The following is a 9,704-nucleotide window of genomic DNA, read 5'->3' on the forward strand; positions in this document are numbered from 1 at the left end:
GAAACTATGTGAAACTATCCGAAACTATCCGAAACTGTGTGAAACTATCCGAAACTATGTGAAACTATCCGAAACTATGTGAAACTATGTGAAACTATCCGAAACTATGTGAAACTATCCGAAACTATGTGAAACTATTTGAAACTATCCGAAACTATGTGAAACTATCCGAAACTATGTGAAAATATCCGAAACTATGTGAGACTATGTGAAACTATCCGAAACTATGTGAGACTATGTGAAACTATCCGAAACTTTGGGAAACTATGTGAAACTATGTGAAACTATCCGAAACTATGTGAAACTAGCCGAAACTATGTGAAACTAGCCGAAACTATGTGAAACTCTCCGAAACTATTTGAAACTATCCGAAACTATGTGAAACTATCCGAAACTATGTGAAACTATGTGAAACTAACCGAAACTATGTGAAACTATGTGAAACTATCCGAAACTATGTGAAGCTATGTGAAACTATCCGAAACTATGTGAAACTATCCGAAACTATGTGAAACTATCCGAAACTATGTGAAACTATTTGAAACTATCCGAAACTATGTGAAACTATCCGAAACTATGTGAAACTATCCGAAACTATGTGAGACTATGAGAAACTATCCGAAACTATGTGAGACTATGTGAAACTATCCGAAACTTTGGGAAACTATGTGAAACTATGTGAAACTATCCGAAACTATGTGAAACTAGCCGAAACTATGTGAAACTAGCCGAAACTATGTGAAACTATGTGAAACTAGCCGAAACTATGTGAAACTCTCCGAAACTATGTGAAACTATCCGAAACTATGTGAAACTATCCGAAACTATGTGAAACTATCCGAAACTATGTGAAAATATCCGAAACTATGTGAAACTATCCGAAACTATGTGAAACTATCCGAAACCATGTGAAACTATGTGAAACTATCCGAAACTATGTGAAACTATTTGAAACTAAGTGAAACTATGTGAAACTATGTGAAACTATCCGAAACTATGTGAAACTATGTGAAACTATCCGAAACTATGTGAAACTATCCGAAACTATGTGAAACTATCCGAAACTATGTGAAACTATGTGAAACTATCCGAAACTATGTGAGACTATGTGAAACTATCCGAAACTATGTGAGACTATGTGAAACTATCCGAAACTATGGGAAACTATGTGAAACTATCCGAAACTATGTGAAACTATGTGAAACTATCCGAAACTATGTGAAACTAGCCGAAACTATGTGAAACTAGCCGAAACTATGTGAAACTATCCGAAACTATGTGAAACTAGCCGAAACTATGTGAAACTATCCGAAACTATGTGAGACTATGTGAAACTATCCGAATCTATGTAAGACTATGTGAAACTATCCGAAACTATGGGAAACTATGTGAAACTATCCGAAACTATGTGAAACTATGTGAAACTATCCGAAACTATGTGAAACTAGCCGAAACTAGCCGAAACTATGTGAAACTATGTGAAACTATGCGAAACTATGTGAAACTATCCGAAACTATGTGAAACTATGTGAAACTATCCGAAAATATGTGAAACTATCCGAAACTATGTGAAACTATCCGAAACTATATGAAACTATCCGAAACTGTGTGAAACTATGTGAAACTATCCGAAACTATGTGAAACTATGTGAAACTATCCGAAACTATGTGAAGCTATGTGAAACTATCCGAAACTATGTGAAACTATCCGAAACTATGTGAAGCTATGTGAAACTATGTGAATCTATCCGAAACTATGTGAAACTATCCGAAACTATGTGGAACTATCCGAAACTATGTGAGACTATGTGAAACTATCCGAAACTATCCGAAACTATGTGAAACTATCCGAAACTGTGTGAAACTATGTGAAACTATGTGAAACTATCCGAAACTATGTGAAACTATCCGAAACTATGTGAAACTATCCGAAACTATGTGAAACTATCCGAAACTATGTGAAACTATCCGAAACTATGTGAAACTATCCGAAACTATGTGAGACTATGTGAAATTATCCGAAACTATGTGAGACTATGTGAAACTATCCGAAACTATGGGAAACTATGTGAAACTAACCGAAACTATGTGAAACTATCCGAAACTATGGGAAACTAAGTGAAACTATCCGAAACTATGTGAAACTATGTGAAACTAGCCGAAACTATGTGAAACTATCCGAAACTATGTGAAACTATCCGAAACTATGTGAAACTATCCGAAACTATGTGAAACTATGCGAAACTATGTGAGACTATGTGAAACTATCCGAAACTATGTGAGACTATGTGAAACTATCCGAAACTATGTGAAACTATGTGAAACTATCCGAAACTATGTGAAGCTATGTGAAACTATCCGAAACTATGTGAAACTATCCGAAACTATGTGAAACTATGTGAAACTATGTGAATCTATCCAAAACTATGTGAAACTATCCGAAACTATGTGGAACTATCCGAAACTATGTGAGACTATGTGAAACTATCCGAAACTATGTGAGACTATGTGAAACTATCCGAAACTATGGGAAACTATGTGAAACTATCCGAAACTGTGTGAAACTATGTGAAACTATCCGAAACTATGTGAAACTATCCGAAACTATCCGAAACTGTGTGAAACTATCCGAAACTATGTGAAACTATCCGAAACTATGTGAAACTATGTGAAACTATCCGAAACTATGTGAAACTTTGTGATACTATCCGAAACTATGTGAAACTATGTGAAACTATCCGAAACTATGTGAAGCTATGTGAAACTATCCGAAACTATGCGAAACTATCCGAAACTATGTGAAACTATCCGAAACTATGTGAAACTATCCGAAACTATGTGAAACTATGTGATACTATCCGAAACTATGTGAAACTATCCGAAACTATGTGAAACTATGTGAAATTATCCGAAACTATGTGAAACTATGAGAAACTATACAAAACTATGTGAAACTATGTGAAACTATCCGAAACTATGTGAAACTATCCGAAAATATGTGAAACTATGTGAAATTATCCGAAACTATGTGAAACTATGAGAAACTATCCGAAACTATGTGAAATTATCCGAAACTATGTGAAACTATGTGAAACTATGAGAAACTATCCGAAACTATGTGAAACTATGTGAAACTATCCGAAACTATGTGAAACTATCCGAAAATATGTGAAACTATGTGAAACTATCCGAAACTATGTGAAACTATGTGAAACTATCCGAAAATATGTGAAACTATCCGAAACTATGTGAAACTATCCGAAACTATGTGAAACTATGTGAAACTATCCGAAACTATGTGAAACTATGTGAAACTATCCGAAACTATGTGAAACTATCCGAAACTACGAGAAACTATGTGAAACTATCCGAAACTATGTGAAACTATCCGAAACTATGTGAAACTATCCGAAACTATGTGAAACTATCCGAAACTATGTGAAACTATCCGAAACTATGTGAAACTATGTGAAATTATCCGAAACTATGTAAAACTATGTGAAACTATGAGAAACTATCCGAAACTATCTGAAACTATGCGAAACTATCCGAAACTATGTGAAACTATCCGAAAATATGTGAAACTATGTGAAACTATCCGAAACTATGTGAAACTAAGTGAAACTATGTGAAACTTTCCGACACTATGTGAAACTATCCGAAACTATGTGAAACTCTCCGAAACTATGTGAAACTATCCGAAACTCTGTGAAGCTATGTGAAACTATCCGAAACTATGTGAAACTATGTGAAACTATGCGAAACTATGTGAAACTATCTGAAACTATGTGAAACTATCCGAAACTATGTGAAACTATGTGAAACTATCCGAAACTATATGAAATTATGTGAAACTATCCGAAACTATGTGAAACTATGTGAAACTATCCGAAACTATGTGAAACTATGTGAAATTATCCGAAACTATGTGAAACTATTTGAAACTATGAGAAACTATCCGAAACTACGTGAAACTATCCGCAACTATGTGAAACTATCCGAAAATATGTGAAACTATGTGAAACTATCAGAAACTATGTGAAACTATCCGAAACTATGTGAAACTATCCGAAACTATGTGAAACTATGTGAAACTATCCGAAACTATCCGAAACTATGTGAAAATTATCTGAAACTATCCGAAACTATGTGAAACTATGTGAAACTATCCGAAACTATGTGAAACTATCCGAAACTATGTGAAGCTATGTGAAACTATCCGAAACTATGTGAAACTATCCGAAACTATGTGAAACTATCCGAAACTATGTGAAACTATTTGAAACTATCCGAAACTATGTGAAACTATCCGAAACTATGTGAAAATATCCGAAACTATGTGAGACTATGTGAAACTATCCGAAACTATGTGAGACTATGTGAAACTATCCGAAACTTTGGGAAACTATGTGAAACTATCCGAAACTATGTGAAACTAGCCGAAACTATGTGAAACTAGCCGAAACTATGTGAAACTCTCCGAAACTATTTGAAACTATCCGAAACTATGTGAAACTATCCGAAACTATGTGAAACTATCCGAAACTATGTGAAACTATGTGAAACTATCTGAAACTATGTGAAACTATGTGAAACTATCCGAAACTATGTGAAGCTATGTGAAACTATCCGAAACTATGCGAAACTATCCGAAACTATGTGAAACTATCCGAAACTATGTGAAACTATTTGAAACTATCCGAAACTATGTGAAACTATCCGAAACTATGTGAAACTCTCCGAAACTATGTGAAACTATCCGAAACTATGTGAGACTATGTGAAACTATCCGAAACTATGTGAGACTATGTGAAACTATCCGAAACTTTGGGAAACTATGTGAAACTATCCGAAACTATGTGAAACTAGCCGAAACTATGTGAAACTATGTGAAACTATGTGAAACTAGCCGAAACTATGTGAAACTCTCCGAAACTATGTGAAACTATCCGAAACTATGTGAAACTATCCGAAACTATGTGAAACTATCCGAAACTATGTGAAAATATCCGAAACTATGTGAAACTATCCGAAACTATGTGAAACTATCCGAAACCATGTGAAACTATGTGAAACTATCCGAAACTATGTGAAACTATTTGAAACTAAGTGAAACTATGTGAAAATATGTGAAACTATCCGAAACTATGTGAAACTATGTGAAACTATCCGAAACTATGTGAAACTATCCGAAACTATGTGAAACTATCCGAAACTATGTGAAACTATGTGAAACTATCCGAAACTATGTGAGACTATGTGAAACTATCCGAAACTATGTGAGACTATGTGAAACTATCCGAAACTATGGGAAACTATGTGAAACTATCCGAAACTATGTGAAACTATGTGAAACTATCCGAAACTATGTGAAACTAGCCGAAACTATGTGAAACTAGCCGAAACTATGTGAAACTATCCGAAACTATGTGAAACTAGCCGAAACTATGTGAAACTATCCGAAACTATGTGAGACTATGTGAAACTATCCGAATCTATGTGAGACTATGTGAAACTATCCGAAACTATGGGAAACTATGTGAAACTATGTGAAACTATGTGAAACTATCCGAAACTATGTGAAACTATGTGAAACTAGCCGAAACTAGCCGAAACTATGTGAAACTATGTGAAACTATCCGAAACTATGTGAAACTATCCGAAACTATGTGAAACTATGTGAAACTATCCGAAACTATGTGAAACTATCCGAAACTATGTGAAACTATCCGAAACTATGTGAAACTATCCGAAACTGTGTGAAACTATGTGAAACTATCCGAAACTATGTGAAACTATGTGAAACTATCCGAAACTATGTGAAGCTATGTGAAACTATCCGAAACTATGTGAAACTATCCGAAACTATGTGAAGCTATGTGAAACTATGTGAATCTATCCGAAACTATGTGAAACTATCCGAAACTATGTGGAACTATCCGAAACTATGTGAGACTATGTGAAACTATCCGAAACTATGTGAGACTATGTGAAACTATCCGAAACTATGTGAAACTATGTGAAACTATCCGAAACTGTGTGAAACAATGTGAAACTATCCGAAACTATGCGAAACTATGTGAAACTATCCGAAACTATGTGAAACTATCCGAAACTATGTGAAACTATCCGAAACTATGTGAGACTATGTGAAACTATCCGAAACTATGTGAGACTATGTGAAACTATCCGAAACTGTGTGAAAATTATCTGAAACTATCCGAAACTATGTGAAACTATCCGAAACTGTGTGAAACTATGTGAAACTATCCGAAACTATCCGAAACTATGTGAAACTATCCGAAACTATGTGAAACTATCCGAAACTATGTGAAACTATCCGAAACTATGTGAAACTATCCGAAACTATGTGAAACTATCCGAAACTATGTGAAACTATCCGAAACTATGTGAAACTATCCGAAACTATGTGAGACTATGTGAAATTATCCGAAACTATGTGAGACTATGTGAAACTATCCGAAACTATGGGAAACTATGTGAAACTATCCGAAACTATGTGAAACTATCCGAAACTATGGGAAATTATGTGAAACTATCCGAAACTATGTGAAACTAGCCGAAACTATGTGAAACTATCCGAAACTATGTGAAACTATCCGAAACTATGTGAAACTATCCGAAACTATGTGAAACTATGCGAAACTATGTGAGACTATGTGAAACTATCCGAAACTATGTGAGACTATGTGAAACTATCCGAAACTATGTGAAAATTATCTTAAACTATCCGAAACTATGTGAAACTATGTGAAACTATCCGAAACTATGTGAAACTATGTGAAACTATCCGAAACTATGTGAAGCTATGTGAAACTATCCGAAACTATGTGAAACTATCCGAAACTATGTGATTCTATCCGAAACTATGTGAAACTATCCGAAACTATGTGGAACTATCCGAAACTATGTGAGACTATGTGAAACTATCCGAAACTATGTGAGACTATGTGAAACTATCCGAAACTATGTGAAACTATCCGAAACTATGTGAAACTATCCGAAACTATGTGAAACTATCCGAAACTATGTGAAGCTATGTGAAACTATCCGAAACTATGTGAGACTATGTGAAATTATCCGAAACTATGTGAGACTATGTGAAACTATCCGAAACTATGGGAAACTATGTGAAACTATCCGAAACTATGTGAAACTATCCGAAACTATGGGAAATTATGTGAAACTATCCGAAACTATGTGAAACTATGTGAAACTAGCCGAAACTATGTGAAACTATCCGAAACTATGTGAAACTATCCGAAACTATGTGAAACTATCCGAAACTATGTGAAACTATGCGAAACTATGTGAGACTATGTGAAACTATCCGAAACTATGTGAGACTATGTGAAACTATCCGAAACTATGTGAAAATTATCTTAAACTATCCGAAACTATGTGAAACTATGTGAAACTATCCGAAACTATGTGAAACTATCCGAAACTATGTGAAGCTATGTGAAACTATCCGAAACTATGTGAAACTATCCGAAACTATGTGAAACTATGTGAATCTATCCGAAACTATGTGAAACTATCCGAAACTATGTGGAACTATCCGAAACTATGTGAGACTATGTGAAACTATCCGAAACTATGTGAGACTATGTGAAACTATCCGAAACTATGGGAAACTATGTGAAACTATCCGAAACTGTGTGAAACTATGTGAAACTATCCGAAACTATCCGAAACTATGCGAAACTATGTGAAACTATCCGAAACTATGTGAAACTATCCGAAACTATGTGAAACTATCCGAAACTATGTGAAACTATGTGAAACTTTCCGAAACTATGTGAAACTATCCGAAACTATGTGAAACTAAGTTAAACTATCCGAAACTATGTGAAACTATCCGAAACTATGTGAAACTATCCGAAACTATGTGAAACTATGTGAAACTATCCGAGACTATTAGAAACTATGTGAAACTATCCGAAACTATGTGAAACTATCCGAAACTATGTGAAGCTATGTGAAACTATCCGAAACTATGTGAGACTATGTGAAATTATCCGAAACTATGTGAGACTATGTGAAACTATCCGAAACTATGGGAAACTATGTGAAACTATCCGAAACTATGTGAAACTATCCGAAACTATGGGAAATTATGTGAAACTATCCGAAACTATGTGAAACTATGTGAAACTAGCCGAAACTATGTGAAACTATCCGAAACTATGTGAAACTATCCGAAACTATGTGAAACTATGCGAAACTATGTGAGACTATGTGAAACTATCCGAAACTATGTGAGACTATGTGAAACTATCCGAAACTATGTGAAAATTATCTTAAACTATCCGAAACTATGTGAAACTATGTGAAACTATCCGAAACTATGTGAAACTATGTGAAACTATCCGAAACTATGTGAAGCTATGTGAAACTATCCGAAACTATGTGAAACTATCCGAAACTATGTGAAACTATGTGAATCTATCCGAAACTATGTGAAACTATCCGAAACTATGTGGAACTATCCGAAACTATGTGAGACTATGTGAAACTATCCGAAACTATGTGAGACTATGTGAAACTATCCGAAACTATGGGAAACTATGTGAAACTATCCGAAACTGTGTGAAACTATGTGAAACTATCCGAAACTATCCGAAACTATGCGAAACTATGTGAAACTATCCGAAACTATGTGAAACTATCCGAAACTATGTGAAACTATCCGAAACTATGTGAAACTATGTGAAACTTTCCGAAACTATGTGAAACTATCCGAAACTATGTGAAACTAAGTTAAACTATCCGAAACTATGTGAAACTATGTGAAATTATCCGAAACTATGTGAAACTATCCGAAACTATGTGAAACTATGTGAAACTATCCGAGACTATTAGAAACTATGTGAAACTATCCGAAACTATGTGAAACTATCCGAAACTATGTGAAGCTATGTGAAACTATCCGAAACTATGTGAGACTATGTGAAATTATCCGAAACTATGTGAGACTATGTGAAACTATCCGAAACTATGGGAAACTATGTGAAACTATCCGAAACTATGTGAAACTATCCGAAACTATGGGAAATTATGTGAAACTATCCGAAACTATGTGAAACTATGTGAAACTAGCCGAAACTATGTGAAACTATCCGAAACTATGTGAAACTATCCGAAACTATGTGAAACTATGCGAAACTATGTGAGACTATGTGAAACTATCCGAAACTATGTGAGACTATGTGAAACTATCCGAAACTATGTGAAAATTATCTTAAACTATCCGAAACTATGTGAAACTATGTGAAACTATCCGAAACTATGTGAAACTATGTGAAACTATCCGAAACTATGTGAAGCTATGTGAAACTATCCGAAGCTATGTGAAACTATCCGAAACTATGTGAAACTATGTGAATCTATCCGAAACTATGTGAAACTATCCGAAACTATGTGGAACTATCCGAAACTATGTGAGACTATGTGAAACTATCCGAAACTATGTGAGACTATGTGAAACTATCCGAAACTATGGGAAACTATGTGAAACTATCCGAAACTGTGTGAAACTATGTGAAACTATCCGAAACTATCCGAAACTATGCGAAACTATGTGAAACTATCCGAAACTATGTGAAACTATCCGAAACTATGTGAAACTATCCGAAACTATGTGAAACTATGTGAAACTTTCCGAAACTATGTGAAACTAT

The sequence above is a fragment of the Parasteatoda tepidariorum genome, chromosome 3 (assembly GCF_982258835.1).
Source record: "Parasteatoda tepidariorum strain Cologne lab strain chromosome 3, Ptep-v5.0, whole genome shotgun sequence".
NCBI classification, from domain to species: Eukaryota; Metazoa; Arthropoda; class Arachnida; order Araneae; family Theridiidae; genus Parasteatoda; species Parasteatoda tepidariorum.